Source organism: Lissotriton vulgaris, chromosome 2_1 (assembly GCF_964263255.1).
Source record: "Lissotriton vulgaris chromosome 2_1, aLisVul1.2, whole genome shotgun sequence".
In the NCBI taxonomy this organism is placed as follows: domain Eukaryota; kingdom Metazoa; phylum Chordata; class Amphibia; order Caudata; family Salamandridae; genus Lissotriton; species Lissotriton vulgaris.
Genome location: NC_141687.1, coordinates 563,980,530 through 563,998,008, shown reverse-complemented (window position 1 = coordinate 563,998,008; position 17,479 = coordinate 563,980,530).

Below are 17,479 nucleotides of genomic sequence, written 5' to 3'. Positions count from 1 at the left end.
CATCAAAGTCGAATTTAAGCAGCATATTATCACAATGTGGGGAGTGAAATGTGAAATTTCACTTTACCCAGGCGTATAAAAACAAATTTTATAAGGGTATACCTTATTGATAACTGACCGCCCCCCCCCCCCCCACCCCAGTGATACCTAGGGGAGACCCCGGGGTCCCTAATATGCCAAAACATTCTAGGTTTTCCATTTTTGAGTGCCCTTACCACCAAAGTCGACTTAGGGCACAATTTACTTTTTAAAAGCAGTCCTGGCACCCAGGGCTGTTTTTAAACTGACCTCAGGCTTCAGCAGTGCACACATACAAATGCAGAAAAATCTGCTGGCCTCTAAACTTCCATGCCCCAGGGCCCTTGGGACTTCTAGGCAGTTTCAATCCCCTGCCCTATTATATACTAGGGGCTTAGGTGGTAGGCCATGCCAATTACAGGGGTACCCCACCATACGGTAGTGTACCCTAGTGTATGTTAGGTGTTTTAACTGTATTCTAATGTGTTCCTTTCAGCTTAGCACTGGCCCTGGGCCTGGTTAGGCAGAGCCCAGGGCCAGTCAAAATCAGTTACCACCAGCATCAGTCAGCAAAAAGTTGGGGGGTGCCCAGGGCACAGGATGACTTTGCAACACTGTAGCAGAGGGGAAAAATTCTAATGGGAGGTATAATAGGAAATGTCACTTATATTGCACCTAAATTTGACCTGGACAGATATGTGTGAAACTCACCATGTTGGACACAAATAAGATGAACATTTTTTGAACTGTGTAAATTAGTCAACTGGCACCAAAATTGTAAGAAACTTTGATGCTTTTATTGCTCAAACTGCAGAGGTATAGAAACCAAGATGTCATAGGGCACTGTGAATAATGGGTAAATTTGATGATCATATTGAGGGCCCCCAAACCATAGTGCAGATCTTTACCACTGTCGGGGCTTATAGAATTATGCTGCAACGTTATCTAAATTACACAGCAATGTTTTCTAAATCATGCAACAAAAAACAAATTATAGATCGTTCTCTAGCAGAAATTTTTCATTCATTTGACCTAGAACCTTTTTGTGAAATGTGTGTGCAGAAAATGTGGTAAATCCATTTTAAAATAGTCATTGCAGTGACCAGGACTCTAAGTGGGAGGGAAAAGGTGGGGGCTCCCTAAAAGAGCAGGGCCCACATAATTAAGGGAGTGGATTAAACATACAATACAATGTTCATGGAGTGCCACCATACCAACACATTGAATCACAACTGCAACTGGCATACGTTTCCATTGGTCTGTTCGCTTTGCAGAGTGTCCAAGGATTGGATGGTTTGATTTTTAATTTTATATAGCGCTTGATTGCCCTGAAAGCGTCTTGACTTTGCTTCTCCCATTGGGTGGAAAGATGCTAGCACTACTTGTTAAGCCAGATTTTCTGAAGGACCAAAGATTGGGGCTGTTCTTCAGTATCAATGGGAGCGATTTCCTCAGTTTGGACATTTTAGAAATAAAGCTACTCCCTCCCAAGACGCTCTTTTCATTCTGTGGATCACCAAAAATTTGGCAGCAGATGATCTTAGATTTCTTGATGGGGTATACCAGGTGAAATGATCTCTCAGGAAATCTGGGACAATATTATGTAATACCTTGAAGGCTAAACACATTGATTTGACTTTCCGATTCTTTTTACAATTGGAAGCCAATGCAGTTTGACTAATCCCAGGGTCACCTATTGTTATCTGCGTATGCCTAGAAGAAGTTATTCTGATGTATTTTATAGCATCTGTAGTTTCTGGAAAAATATTTCTTGTATGTTTAGGAATAAAGCATTTCCATCTTCCAGTCTGGATACAGCTAATGCAGGAATGACTATCTTCTGATGGTCTGGTGGAATAAATGATCAGATCCTCCTGATCCTTTTTAAGAAGAAAAAACCTAATGAGATCATGGCGCTTACGTGGTCTTCAAAAATCAGTTTGTCATCAAAGACAATGCCGGGGTTTCTCCTTTTTCGAACAGGCAAAGGTAATGGTCCCATCTCCTTAGGCTACCAACAGAGTGACCTTAAAGGGGTTTCACTTCCCAGGAGAAGAATCTCCGTCTTTTCAGAATAGGCAAGTTTACTTTCATCCAGCTGTTGATTTGACCTACGCAAGAGTTGAAACACCAAGCGGTTTCTTCTGGGTTTCTCAATACCAAAACTATTATTTGGGTATTATCAGCATAGGAGATGACCAAAAAGCCAAACGATCAAATAAGCTTTGCCTGTGGGTTAACAAACAGATTGAAAAGAGTTAGGATTATAGAAGAGCCTTGCGGTAGCCCAAATGGCAGCTTGAACTGTTCAGAGATAAATCCTCCAATTGCCGCAAGATTTTAGCAAAAGATGTTTTGGACCCTGGAGGTCGGTAAACCAGTAAACCTCTGACAGTGTAGATTTTACTGAGTTCTATTCAGAATAAAAGGGTTTCACAGTCTGAACCACTTCTGTACGAAGAACAGGATATTGACAAGTTATCCGTAAAGACGATAACCAGCCCTCTGTCTCAGCTACCAATTCTGTCAGCCCGGACAACAGTAACAAAGATAATATCCAAATTGTGTGCAGCTAGGAATTCTGCAAAATCCAGATTATGCTTTCCCAATGTGGCGCCCGGAGCAAAGCACCTCCAGTTAAATCGCAATATAGTGCCTACAAGGAAAAGAAATAAGCACGGTATAGTGCTGCATATAGAGCATCCAAACCTGAGTGCAGAAATATGACTATGTATTGAGACCACCTTTTGCCCCTGCCAGGCAATAAGAGAAACTCACGTCCTTCAGCCACAACTGAATTGTTCTCTGTTATAAACACCTGGATGCAACATGATTCAAAGTATGCCCTAGACAACTATAATATTCTGCCTGAAGAAAATAAAACACAACATCATGGAAAAAGCAAAGGCTCATAGGGAATACAAATCAAGTAAAGCATGTGAAGCATAAGCAGGAACGACATGGATTACCTTAAAGTATTTTACACTCATTGCTAAGAAATTGATCAGTGATTCCCCTTGAAAAGGTAGAGACATGAATACATGGCCCGAAAGGGACCCTTTTCAATGAACGTTTCAAATTACCCCCTGGGTTTGTATCCTACAGAACCAAGTGTAGCATTTTGCATAAGCAGGAGCAACATGGATTACCTTAAAGTATTTTACACTTATTGTTAAGTAATTGACCAGTGATTCCTCTTGAAAAGGTAAGGGCATGTATACATGGCCTGAAAGGGACCCTTTTCAATGCACGTTTCAAACTACCCCTGGGTTTGAGGCCCGGTGGGACCTTCTTCACTTAAAGCCCTGACTGCGGCCACAGAAACATATTAATCCACAAGCCCTCACCGTTATTTTTGTTTTATCAAAATGTATTCATGAAAGATAAACAAAAACGAAACATTCTAATCTGAGTCAGTGCCATTTTTGTTAGCTGCACTTGGAGGAAAACAGAATTTGCAAGCAAAATATCTTACACTAAAAAAGCAATATAAAAATACATAAACGTTTACATTTGTAATAAGATCCTTTGTTACCATCTCTGGGTTCTGTTGAGATTGGTTTATGCTGCCCTACAACCCCTTGATGGCCATTTTCAAACTCTGTCTCTCTTTAAGAAAATGGTCTAATTTAACAGCTCAGCACTCGGCTATTGGACTCCGCCGTTTCAAGGCTGGGGTTAAACCACTTCATTCAAATCGACTTCCCAATTAGTTCTATGCGTGGCAGCTAGTCAAGGGTCTGACTAAATGACATAGTCAGACCCTCTTTTAGCTCGCCCCACTGAAATAACCAAGCAACTGCTGTGGATGACGAGCGCTCTCAGTGCTCTTACTATGACACCTTTCATGAGCGCCGCAGGGAGAGGCGGGGCCTGAATCTGCTCATGATGTGCGCAGTTCACGCCACCCGCTGATGTCTGATGCTCTTTTCTGTCTATCAAAAGGGCATGGAAGCTTTGTCTCCTTTCCGCACGGTTTCCTGCTCCCTCACATTGCCCTCTGGTTGTGTGTTTACTTTACACACCAGCGAGTGTTTGCTACAGTTAAGAGGATCCAGTCCAGAAGCCGAACACACCAGTTGAGCAGGATTCCAGCATCCCATGGGGTGTCGCCCACGCTCCCGGCACGCACCACCCACCTCTCGTGCGACGCACATGGCGGTAATCCTCCCACAGTTCCTCTTCAGTCACCCTGAAAAGTCTCGAGCCCTCTAGTCTTAAGGGCTCTCTCTAAAGCAAACAGCGTCGGGTTTCTGTTTTCGTTTTTGGGAGGGGAGCTGAGAGGAGGGATTTTCTCCTGCAGTATTCCTGGTGCCATGTCCTCCAGAAGGATGTGGCAACTCGCCCCCGCGGTTTCATGGCATTCCCCCGCCGCAGCCGTCTGCCAAGCCCAGGTGTGGAGTGACACATGACTCAGGAGCCAGGAGGGCGTGGGTTGGCTTCTCATCGCCATGGGGACCATTATTCCTCCTTGCCAGGGAGCGCTGGTCTTGTACTCCCACCTGGCTAGCGTCCAGGGACTTGCCATGTCAGCGCCGGTGCACTGGCAGGTCACAATAACAGGCTTTGCATTCCCCCTTTTATTTTGGTTCCCTGAACTCTCTCTCGGTGCCAAAATGATTCATAAGGGAGTGGAAACGAGATCACTCTCCTAGTCAACGGATTCTCTCGCCTCATCTCTTATCCCATGAGGTGAAGCGACTCATAGCCATTGTTTATGGAACACAGAATCTTGACCCGATGCCCAAGGTAGGCATGGGTGGCATCGCATGGCTGCCAATTTGATTAGGTCCCAGGTCAGATTTGACCTAAAGAAAGACAGCACACGCAATCTTGCACATGCTTGTATGAGTCCAGATACACAGACAATATGGGGTCTTTAAAGTTGTACCTTGTACAGTGTGGAACACAAAAGCACCACAGATAGAATCTGAAACCTATGTACTCTCTTGGTAAACTCCACTCTCAGGTTAGGCTTATTTTAGGAGACGGTAGCAGGTTTAGAACATATTCAGTACGCTAATGATACACAATAAAATTAATATGCAGTCACAGCAATGCCCTTTTGGAAACAATAGATTGCTGTTTACACATATGTCGTAGTTTAGACATTGGAATTTAGGGTGCTTAACAGTCTTAAGCACCCCAGACAGGTTTTAATTATGTCTCCAAACGAGGTTAATTTCAGAAAATGTCGTGATTCAGCGTGGGAAAGAACCCTTCATGTATGGTAACCCTCACACTTTATTGCTCTAAAAGTGAACTGAAGACTGCTAACCAGGCCCCTGTGCCAGTGCTCTCTCCCTACATTTCATGTGTGTGAGTTGGTAACCTCAACTGGCAAGGAAGTTAACCTCCTTATAAGTGGTACAGAGGGCATGGATGTTAAAGGGGTCACCAGGGTCTGAAGCACTGTTTCGGCCACCCTGAGCGACCCAAGTAAACTACTGATGGCAGGCCTGCAAATGCAGGAGCAGTGCAAACTGCTCAAACTCGACTTGGCCCTCACCATGTACAGCAAAGTGAATTCACTATTTTTAATATATGCCAGCTACCCCTAAGGAAGGCATCCTGAGTCCAGGAGGCAAGGTGCATTATATTGTAGGCATGGACACATAAGGGCAAACTTATATGTCGCCATAGTGTCCTTTGCCATTGAAGGCTATTGTAAGTGATAGAGAGCCCTTAGGGTAACATGGGATCGCACTCAGGCAAACCTGAGGTTGGTATCTCCATTATGGTACTGTCTTAATATGCTCTGCTTGGTATCAAACAACATTCCTCATCACCCCTGGCATGAATCTTGTGTCAAGGACGATGTGTTCTGCACCATGCTGGCTACCTTATTTTTTTTTTAGAGTTTTATATAGCGCAAACTCGACTTTAAAATATCAGGTATCAGAGCACTTTACATGGGCTACTAGAAAAAGGAAAAGTGGGGGGGGTCTACAGGGGTTAGTTTACCGACCCCGACATCCCAAAACCCAACCTGTTACAAATGAAAATAACAAGAGATGTCTGGTCACAATGATAAATGTGTGCTGTTCTGAAACTAAAGACACAAAGGGATCATGAAACAACAACATGAAATTACACTAGGCTGAAAAACTCCCATCAGCCCACCATTGTGGCGGAATATCATCACGTGGGATACGGATGGTGGATCCAGATCTCGCCCAACCCATCTAATGATGGTGCAGAGATGGATATCCGAGATAGACCTCTAGCCACAGTGTATTTCAAGTGGTGCTGATGATGTGCAGTGCTGTGAAAAAAGTGAGTGATAAGATATAAAATTAACTACTAGAGCAGAAGATATGTTTGATAGGCACTGTTCTAGTGTCAAGATTAAAATAACGCCTGATAGTCTGAAAATATGACTATATAGTGACGCAGTGCAGTAGGGTCGACATGTGTCAGCTGTAAGGAATCAACTGTCCAGCTTTCTTCAGGACCGAGTTCTAAATAGCGACTGCAAATGAGTATTAACGTGGAAAATGATAATAATAATACTGTGCAATATTGAATCAAAATACTCCTACCAGGAACTTGGATCCCCAATGTAAACTGGTGGAAAATTAATTATTTGTTCTTTCCTACAAGAGAGGGAAATAGTGCACAGAATATGTGATATAATAAATTTGTCTACAATGATCCCTGAGTGACAAAGAAAACAGTACAGACAACGCATAAATAACGAAGAGAAAGTCTCATCGCTCCACAGAAGGCAACAGTCCTCCTGGCTTATATGATAAAATTCACAATGATGTTGTTGAAGTATCGTACTCACCCAGCATTATGTGGGAAGTAACCTCACCTCACCCGGCACCCGCTCGGGAAAACTGAGACCCGCTCTGTTAAAATGGAAATAGAAAAGTAATTTGAGAACCACCGTCAAAACAATAAATTTGAGGTGTATAGCTAAGTTGCTCCCTCATTTCCAAACAATTTAACTTAGCCCAGTTGTTTTACAATTCGACATTCCCTCCCCAGACTGCATGACCAAGACTCCGCGTGTTTAGAGAGGATGATTGAGCAAGAAACCATTTAGCAAAAGTTGTTGCAACCAAAAACAATTTCTAGAAATGGGATTTGCTAAACATAGCTTAATACAGAATCCTGATAAACTAGGTGGTACGTAGTTCATAAGTTATCGCCTTACATGGGCACCAGTTTCGTTACAGATGGACACATTTATTTTTGTTGGGCACAGGGAGATTCATTGATTTACCCAGAATCACAGGATCTTGAGCACCCCTACAGAGACTCAAACCTGGTTCCCTGGCTTTGAGGTCGACCGCTCGCTCTAGCCGTAACGCTTCATGCTCACCTGATTGCCACAACACTTGCTGTGCTTTGGCTGCCAGCTTGCAGCTGTTGTCCCGGAGACAGGAATCTGACCCCCTGCCGGGAAATGTGAACTCTCTCAGGAGTCAGAAACAATGGCCTAGATGGGAAGGAGGTCACAAATCCCTGCCTGACAGGATGGCTACTGAAGTGGCACATCAAGGCGGTGAGCCTTAAAGGCTGCACTGCCTGTGATATGCAACCAGGATGCCTCACAAAGGAGGAAACAGACCTTCTCTTGTCCTCAGGTGCCTTTTTACATGGGCAAACAGGAAAATTAGGTGTTCAAGAGGTGTAGACCCCAGAAAGTTAGCCACACTTCTAGGGTGGGCAACCTGGTCTGTACAGCTAAGTAAGATGTCTGCCATTTTTAAAAGTGGTAGAATGGGGGTTTCTGAGTAGAAATGTGACCTACTCCCCCAGATGTGTTCACCTCAGGGGCAGATTAGCTGCGGGGGCTAGCAGCCCTTTGGCCACTTGCACCCACACCCCTAAAGTCCCAAAATTAGGATTTAAGGGCTACCCTTGACACCAAAACCTCAGTTCTGTGCTGAGTTGGAACAAAGGACTCAAGAAGAGACCCGAGTCTGCGACAATAAGAGCTGCACAACCCAAAGGCGTTATGCTCTGCATCTGTGGCAGCCTACCTGGACTACATGACTGCCCTTGTCCTGGACCAAAGCTTTGATATCCAAAACAGATTGGCTGCTTTGTGAGCCAAAGGCATCAACAGAGTCCCCTTGACCACTGGTACTAGTCCTCTGCATGTCACAGTTAAAAACAATGTACCAGAACCAAATCATTGTTGGTCATCAGGCACTCTGAGGAATAGCCCAGAAGTAGATGGTCCATTGCATTGCAGGAAATGTAGTTCTGACCTCCGCAAAGTTCCAGGCAGCTACTGTGTTCCCCCACACTTTCGAGTGTCGAAATAACTTTCTGCTGTGCTTACTGTTGCCAATCCAGCATCCACTGCTTTTACTCAATGCTGCACCTCAACTGAACTCCAAAAATCCTACAATCATCATCAGCAGTGGCTTTGTTGTTGACTTTTTGCGCTCTGTTACCAAACAGCACAGAGTAAGTGGTAAAAACATCCCTCCTGTGTCTCTCACTTTAGCACCAAGGACAGCCAAGACAGCCAGGACAACTCTGCATCTGGGCTACTTGAGCCAGATAAAATTAAACTGACTGTTGTGGCTTGGTCCAGAGACTAATGGCACAATCCCAGAGTGAGCACAGGCAAGTACTCCTGCAGCTGAAGAGCTGGGAGACCCTCGCCGGACCCCCCGTGGAAGCCTCCAACAGGGATTCCGAGGTAATTTTTGACCTGAGACATTGAGTGATTAAAATATAATCTACTCCTGAGTGCCGTGCATATAGCAACAGCTCACTTTCAATGGTCCTGAAGAAAGCCCCCTAGACCCGCTGGGCATAATGGGGCTGAAACATGTCCACCTCATATATGGACTTCACTGGTACGTAAGATTAGTAGCATGATCTACACATGAACACCCTTTGTTTTAACTTCTTCTACATCCCCACATATTTAATACATTTAACAAAATGAGGATGCAGAAAGAATTTCAACCTCACTTCACCCTGAGGACTTTATTTTCTCCTTCTTTTGGTCTCTGGACACTAGTGTAATACCAGTGGTTTTACCTCCAGATTGAGGTGAGCACACCAAAAAACAACCCTGTGATGATGCTGTCATGTTATTATTAGGCGAAGAACCAAGATAGACCGCCTTCCTACCCATGTATGTGTATGTTGGTTTTTTATGTAAGGTACCAACCTTTTTTTACCCTGGTGACACAGGTACAAGTGGTCCATCCCCCCCCCCGCCTATTTTGATCTTGGTCCAGGGACCTTCAGCACCTTTACCCTTCGTGGTTTCCATGCAAATTGACCTGTAAATGACTGACTGTCACTAGTGCTTTTTCTTATTGACTGTAATAATAAAGTTGAGCAGTACTGTTTCGTACGGATTTAATATTGCTTCCAAAACCCATTACTCCGGTTATTCATATCTGTTTTATTTTTATAAATTGGTGTTGGTTTTCTTTTGAGTTGTGTCAGATACTTATAGTCCATGTTGGTATACTGAAATGCTTAACACATGTTCCTCTAGTAAAACCTGACTGCTCTTTGCTACTCTACAACGACTGAGCTAAGGATTTATCATTGTGAATACAACGACCATCTTTGTGGTATTGTGAGAGTATTGCAGAATATTGCATGGTGAACCCTAACCACCATCACCACATAACACTCCACCTTCCTAAATTCATGAAGTACAAAGTTTTACAAACTTACTAGACGATTCTTTAGCTAAACTTCATCTATTCCTCAAGTCAGATTTCCTGACCAACATTGATGGGGATCTGTGTTTCCCTGCTGTGGGCTGAGTATCGGATAGGGGTGTAACTTTTGTCCTTGAAGCCCCTGTGGAGCATGAGGGCAACCCTTCAGGGGCACTCCTACCGTTTCACCAGCCCCTTTTTAGACCAAGGGCAATGAACATCTGTGAAATATGGGAGACTCAGGGGCTCCTCTTCACATTCAACATTGGGCCACTTCATTTGGTGTTATGTGACTCAGCAGATGAGGAGCACAATGACTGGTTCTCATCTGCGTTATCTCCTTTGCCTACTCCTTAAAGACCTGTCATAATTTCCAGCTCTGCGATTGTCATCCGTGGGGAAAGGAGATGTCACACGGGTCTGCTGAAAAAGGGAAATGAGTCTTGACTGCAGAGCCTGAAGCTGTGCTCTAGTGATAGAAGATCATACTGCAACGTATGGAGCTATTTGAGACACATTAAAAAATGCAGCAATTGCACTGTTTGGGAGCTGGTGGAGATTAAAAATTAGGAAACTGAAGCTTCTGCCTTTGCAACTATGGCTGAAATAGGCCTCAACATGATGATTAACTAAACAAACTTGATGATTGTAGAAACCTTTGAGGACAAGAATCATAAGTTATGACTGCAAAAGTATGTCTAGCGCTTACGCAATAAGGAGCTACAAATGAAAATCACATTGTAGCTGATGGAGAAATCAGTAAATCTCTGCTGTCTTCGAAGCGGTTCTCTTTCTAATGCTTTTTCAAAGCCCTTTTTCAATGGAACTAAAGGTTCCAGGCATAATATTGCAACCTATCATGTAAGGTGCGACACATTTGTACCACTGCTTAATTTATACAAAAATATGTGCCAGGGCCCTCGTCATGAGGCAAAGGCAGCTTGCAACACCGATTGACCACGCCAGCACTATGAACTACAGTACCCACAAAACTACTATCCATCACACTCTTGCAAGTGTGCCAATTAAGACTATTCTATGCTCACCAATGCTATTAGAATGGCTTGGGCAGTAGGTATTACTCACTTTTATTGTATGTTGAACAAATAAACAACTATTGTTTTCTCATCTCTAAATTAGATATAGAGTGCCACTAGTGACAAATTGTCATAAGTCCCACAGGGTGACACACAGGACACATTGTTTGGGGTCAAGGGCAACAAGTTTTATGTGTATTTTATCGTTGGGACAAGTAAGCCCAACCCCCTGCAGCACAAACCCTTTGGCCCCCAGTTTGCTTTGCCACATTATGGATCTGGGAAGGGGACTGTCTGCTGTTCAGGTAATATTTTTGCCCACATGTTAATGCTGTTCAAACTTGTGTTTATGGTTCATTAATTGAAAGCCTTTATAATTAGGATGAGCGCTGTAAGTAATTGCTTTGAGCTCCAACTGCCCATCTGACATTGGTACCAGTATAAAAATGTGTGCACACGTTTTAAAAGTTTAGCAATATGAGGCTATGTATAATGTTCCCAGAATGCTCTCTGATTTGATGCAAATTTTTGCAGATGCTTGAAAGCAATATTGATGATTCTTAGCTTTCAAAATAAAATGTTCATAAAAAAACGAAAGCCTGAAAAAAATATTTTGCTAAACACCTGTAAAATTTCAGGTACCATTTCTTTGTAGATTGATTTAGTAACATGTGTTGATGCATACTAGTATTTCCCATGAATATTCATAGTGGAAAATAAGTGCAACCAGTTTCAATAAGATTATGGGAAAAAAAATAATTAAGCATTGGCAAAGCTATTAGGTCTAATATTAGAGGTCAGATTTTTAGTTTTGTCAATGAGTGACTTGTTTTGGAATGGTTTTTGTAAAACCTTGTTGGTGTGGGAGCTGGCGGTACTACATTGGCAATAGCAAACATTGTTTTGGGGTCTCAAAAACCACACACTGCCACAGTAGTTACTGGCACTGAACAAAACTACGATGTGTGCTGATATGCTCCTTGTGAAAGAGGAGAATGCTGGCACACAGTGAAGCCAGCCTATACAGAGAGAGATAGAGAAAGAAAGAGTGAGAGAGAGAGAGAGAGATAGACAGAAACACAAAGGTCACAGTCAACGCCAGACCAAATTAGAGGCCCAATTATTAAGGAAAGTCTCAAAAGTGCACCCATGGTAAATTTCCTTGCATTAAGTGCAGCTATGCAGCTTTACTAAATTCCCAAGAAGTTAAGAATACAACAAGAAATAGTACTCCTAAAAAATATTTGTGAACTGCATTTTAGCATGAGCAAATATGCATGTGTAGATTTGCTCATGCGAAAATCGGAGTGTTTGCAAGTTCACTTTCCCTGCAACCTCTTTTTTCCAAACTCTGGAAGATGGTTTACGTCTGCCATTGTCAGGCATAAATTTCCAACATTTCTCAGTATGTGAAAAGATTAGAGAAGTGTCGTTGAAAACCCTTAAAACATGCAACTTAATAGGTTTGCACAGACACAAAAGGCCATTCTAACCCTGGAACTATTGCTTACTACTACCTTTATCCCCAGTGTGTAGATCTACTGAAACGTAGCAAAAAAATGGGATTGCACATATTCCAACACCACTATGTTATGAGTCCTGGCATTATCAGAGCTCTTATATAATGAGATTGCTGCCATAAATTGTCGCTGCACTACATGGCACCAAAGGGGGAAGTGGATTTTTTTACAGGACAAGTAGATTTATGAAGCAACCTGCCCCATGGACAAATCCATATTTTAATAAATTCCGCACCCTTGCTCCCGGTGTTGATAATTAATGCTGTGCTGAGCACCGGAAAGCACTGCCTCAAATTAAGAACTAATTTTCATTTCATCTTATTTTCTGACAGATCTTGAGAATGAGGATTTTAGCCAAGGAAGCTAAAAACCTGTCCTAGAAGTCATGAAGCGTGTTTTTAAATGCTCAAAAAACTCAGCACCCATAAGCCAACTGAGGTACTGACCTAAAGAAAAAAAAGACAAATTGATCCAAACTCAGTGTTTTAGTGTGCACGTATTAGAGCTACAGGCCTTATGAGTTCGGAAATGAGAGGGCTTGAGACACCGTTCAATAAGAGACCCATTGGTCTCCAAAGTGAAATAGACAACCAAATGGACTACTGGTAATGGAGCTGGGCTATCACCATCAGTAGGTCTCCCATAGTGGTGCACAGTTGCATAGCGTGATGGCTCACAGTTCCAACCATGTTTTGAACTATGCATACTTATGCACCATGAGTAGGTAGAATATTAAATGAGGAGTGTTAGAAAATGGGGTACTGGTTAAATGGGTTGTGAGCTCTGGTCAAACAGCAACTACAACTCGAGTCACGGTAAGGCACAAGCAAAACCCAAATTAACCTGTGCTCACCCTCTGGTGGCTTTGCACAGAGGAGTTAGGCTTAACATGAAGGCAATGTGTAAAGTATTTGTGCAGCACTTTAAACAGTAAAACAGAGAAAATACCACAGACAAAGATCCCACACCAGGTTTAGAAAAAAAGAGTATATTTTAATAAATACAACAATACCAAAATGACCATAATTAACCCTTATGGACCGGAGATATTACATTTTAAGATTTTAAGGGGAAATAGCGCCAAGAAGCACAAAAAATCAACACGGGTTATCTGGAGGGGCGTGGCCAACCACCGAGGATCATGGGCATACTTTGAGGTGGCTCTGCCGAGCACACCCATTCTGGCTTTCATCCACATGAACTCAGGCCATCTTTACTTGATCATGCCTAGTAACATTAAGGCCCCCACGCAGGCCAAACTTGACAAATATACAAGAGCCCGAACCCAACCAAAAGGGAGGAGAACACGCATCCGAGAAACAACAGACTGAAGAGGGGTCAAAAGAGCTGACTCTGCAGGACATCCTAACAGCTATAACGACAGTGAGAATGTCATTGGAATCCAGGATTGAATCCGTGTCATCAGAAGTTTCCCTAATTAGAGCGGATATGCGCTCAATGAACACCAGACTCAAAGACTTTGAGTCGACTATGAGCTCCCTTTTCAGTGACACAACTGCCCTTCAGCGGAGGGTGGAGGATTTGCAGACCCTGAGCGGGAGGCTGGAGGTGCAGTTGGATGAAAACAAGGGGCGCTCACGGCGCAATAATGTTCGCATACTGGGGGTCCCGGAACATGCAGAGGATCTGGAAATAACATACCTGAAACCAACTAGACTGTCAACATTTTTCCCGGTCGAGAGATCGCATAGAGTGCTTGGGGGCAAGCCAAAACCCGGCCCCCCCGACCTATAGTTGCAAGAATTTTTAGTGACTTCAGGGACATGGGAGGGTTGCAAGTCAAACCTGGTCCCACTCCCAACCTATTTACCCCCAGGTCTCCAAGTCAAAGCATTCAAGGATCTTGGGAGACTCCTTCTTGATTTGCCGGAGGGAAGATTAGTGAAGGGGGGTGACTTTAATTCCATTGTCTCGGCTTCCTTAGATCACTGGCTCCAGAGAGTATCACCTCCCTGCTGGTTGCAGATCTATAGCTTCCTGGGAGCAATGGGCTTAGTGAATGTTTGGAGGAGGCTGCATCCTGTGGAGCAGCAGAACACTTTTTACTCAGGGGCCCATCGTAGTATGTCCAGAATAGACTATATATTAACACCAGCATCCCAAATGAATACTATTAAGGAAGTGAACCACCTAGCCAGGGGTGTCTCAGATCATTCGCCCAGTTGGTGCTGACTAGAGGTGGGAGAGCCCACCACCAGCAGGACAGCTCCTATTAACCCATGGTACCTTATGATCCCCCAAAGAAAGGACAAAACCACATGAGACACAGAACTTTATTTCCAAGAGAATGAGGGCTCAGTAGACTCAGCTCTGACACTGTGGGAGACCTACAAAGTTGTAATCAGAGGGGTGGCTGTGGTTCAAATTGTGGGGTTGATAAAAGGGAAAAAATCAGGAATAGTCCGCCTAGAAAAAGAAATATTACAGATGGAGGGGATACTCCGGGAAGACGAGTCCAAAGAGGTAAAGCAGGCACTACATTTGAAAACCAGGGAATATACTCACTTGGCCACCGACACAGCCAGGTTCAAGTATAGAGCAACACTTAGCAGAATGTATGATCTTGGGGACAAGGCCGGGAAATTGCTGGCTAGACCGCAGAGACCAAGCAAATGGAGCAGTGGTTGAAATAGAGGCAGAATCGGGTAGTAGGCTCACTGAGCCGCAGATGATCGCGGATGCCTTTGGCCAATACTATCAAACTGTCTATGTGTCTCAGACGCCGCACACGGAGGAGGAGGCAACCTCCTTTTTGAGAGATATCTCACTACCGGTACTCACTGAGGAAGAGCGCTCTGAGCTAAATCAGGAACTAAATAGTGTAGAGGTGGAAAAGGCCATTCAAGATTTGCACGGGGGTAAAGCAACGGGCCCCAATGGCTTGCCCATTGAACTGTATAAACTAACCTTGAGTAAGACCACACCCTACCTAACTAAAATGTTCCGGGAAAGTAAGGCAGGAGGACTACCTACCACAGACCAGAGACTTGCAAAGATAGTGGTTGTCCACAAGGAGGGTAGGCCGAAAAATAGGTGTTCTTCATATGAGCCAATATCGCTGCTCAATGGGGAAGCCAAGATATTGTCAAAAGTCTTGGCCACCTGCCTACTAAGTGTAATCACAAAATTAGTTCACCCGGACCGATCGGGCATCATGCCAGCTAGAAACACCTCTCTTAGGATCATATGTAGGTAAATTATATTTACAGATTCCTAAATACCGAATTTTACCGATTCGGTATTCAGAATTCGGTAAATGAGATGTAGGTAAAATTTCAGAAACATTTCGAATCAGAGATTCAAAAAACAAGCAATTGAGGATTCAACCAATCTTGTGCATCCACCCCACCCCACAAGCAGGAAGTGGCCACACCCATGCAGGTGCAGACAATCAGAACCTTCTGGAGAGCTGGGAGCAACTGAGCCACTGTCTGAACATTGCTGAGGAGATCTGCAGGATGGCATCCAATGAATCAGAGAGGGAAGGACGAGAAAGGAAAAGGAAAATGACGTTCAGTGCAAGTGAGCTTCAGGTCCTTGTGGAGGAGATGGTGAAACACCACACACAGCTTTTTGGAAAACAGTCCCTGCGGATAGCTGAAGCTGTAAAAAGGAAGATCTGGCTGGCAATCCAGGCAAAGGTCAATGCTATTGGGGTGAGCCCACGGGACATAGATGACCTCAAGAAAAGGTGGTATGACCTTCGGATCATCACCAAGAGGAAGCTGGCTGCACAGAGGAAAGAGGCCAGTCTCACAGGGGGAGGAAGGAGCAGGACACCTGCCCTCACTGACCTGGAGAAGCTGGTTGAGTCAACCCCGGAGCCCGAGAGTGTGTCTGGAATTGGGGATGCAGACAGCTCATCCAGAGCTGCCACAAAACAAGGTAAGAAGCATTTACAGCAATCCCCCCTTCCCTATCCCCATTCCGCAATGTGGCTGTGTGACTCACACTCCATTACAGGTTTTAGTATACACCAGCAATGCATTATGGGAGATGTAGTCAGTGAAACACCCATCATGACAGTCATCACATTAAACAACAAGGCATGCCACACACCTCAGTCAGAAGAAGCAGAGGACACTGAGATAGTGTGATAGGAATGAAATTTAATATTGAAATTCAGGGCTGCAGGAGCACTGAGCTAATGTCCATATCTGTCCACAGTAGAGTCATCGCGCAGGACTGCACAGGAGAAGGAGGAAAGGGTACCCCGTGCAATGCAGGTCACAGCACTTCACCAACACCACCATCAGCCGCACTCAGCAGAGCCAGCATCAACACTGCTGATTGACTCATCACCACAGCAAGCCGCACAAGAACTCTAAGCCTCACCAGCAGCAACATCACCTGTAGTGGGAAGGCCCAGGAGGCATGCTGTTGCCACTCTCCATGTCATGGAGTCGTCCTCTGAGGTAACAAGGGGGGGTGACACACCAACTTTTCCACTGGAGGAACCAAATGCTGGCTGCAGTCCACCTCCGAGGGTGCGCAGGGCCCGGGAGCACAGCACAACTCGGCAGGGTGATGGGGTCTTCGGAGGGTTGAAGGCCAGTATGGTCAAGGTGCAGCGCCTGCTGGGGAATGCGTTCAATCAGTTCAGAGACAAATGCAGCACCTAAACCAGAACATGGTTAACATTGACAGGGGCATCAGCTCTATGGCGGAGGGCATCAAGGAGATGGCTGAGGGCATGTGGGACATGTCCCAGTCTGTGTTGATGCTGTGTGACAAACTGGACAAGGACAGGGCAAAAAGGCACAGGGAGAGGCAGTGTATGGAGCAGCACACCAGGGCAGTGAACCGCCACTTCCCTGCTCTGCAGGCGGTTCATGGCAATGCAGGAGGGGCTTCTGCACTGCTGCACTGATGTCATCAGGGGGATGGGGAAGAAGACATCCGCACTGGAAGTGCTGCTGACCACCCAGTAAGCCAACGCTGGTGCACTAGGTGTGGGGGAGAGTGATGAGACCACCAGCAGGAGCAGCATTACCCTCCCCGTCCCAGACACCCGGAGGAGCAGCAGGCAGCGTGCTGCGGGCCCTGTCTCAGTAGAAAGTGAGGAAAGCCAGCTGCAGGCATCCAGCACTGTTGTGCGTGGGCGCATATGTTAATGCTGCCCACACATTTATGAACATATTTAGGGTGAAGTAACCCATTACTACCTAATAAGGTTGTCACCATTTGGACTGGCATGGTGTGCCATTTGTTCATTGTTGTAGTGCCCAGT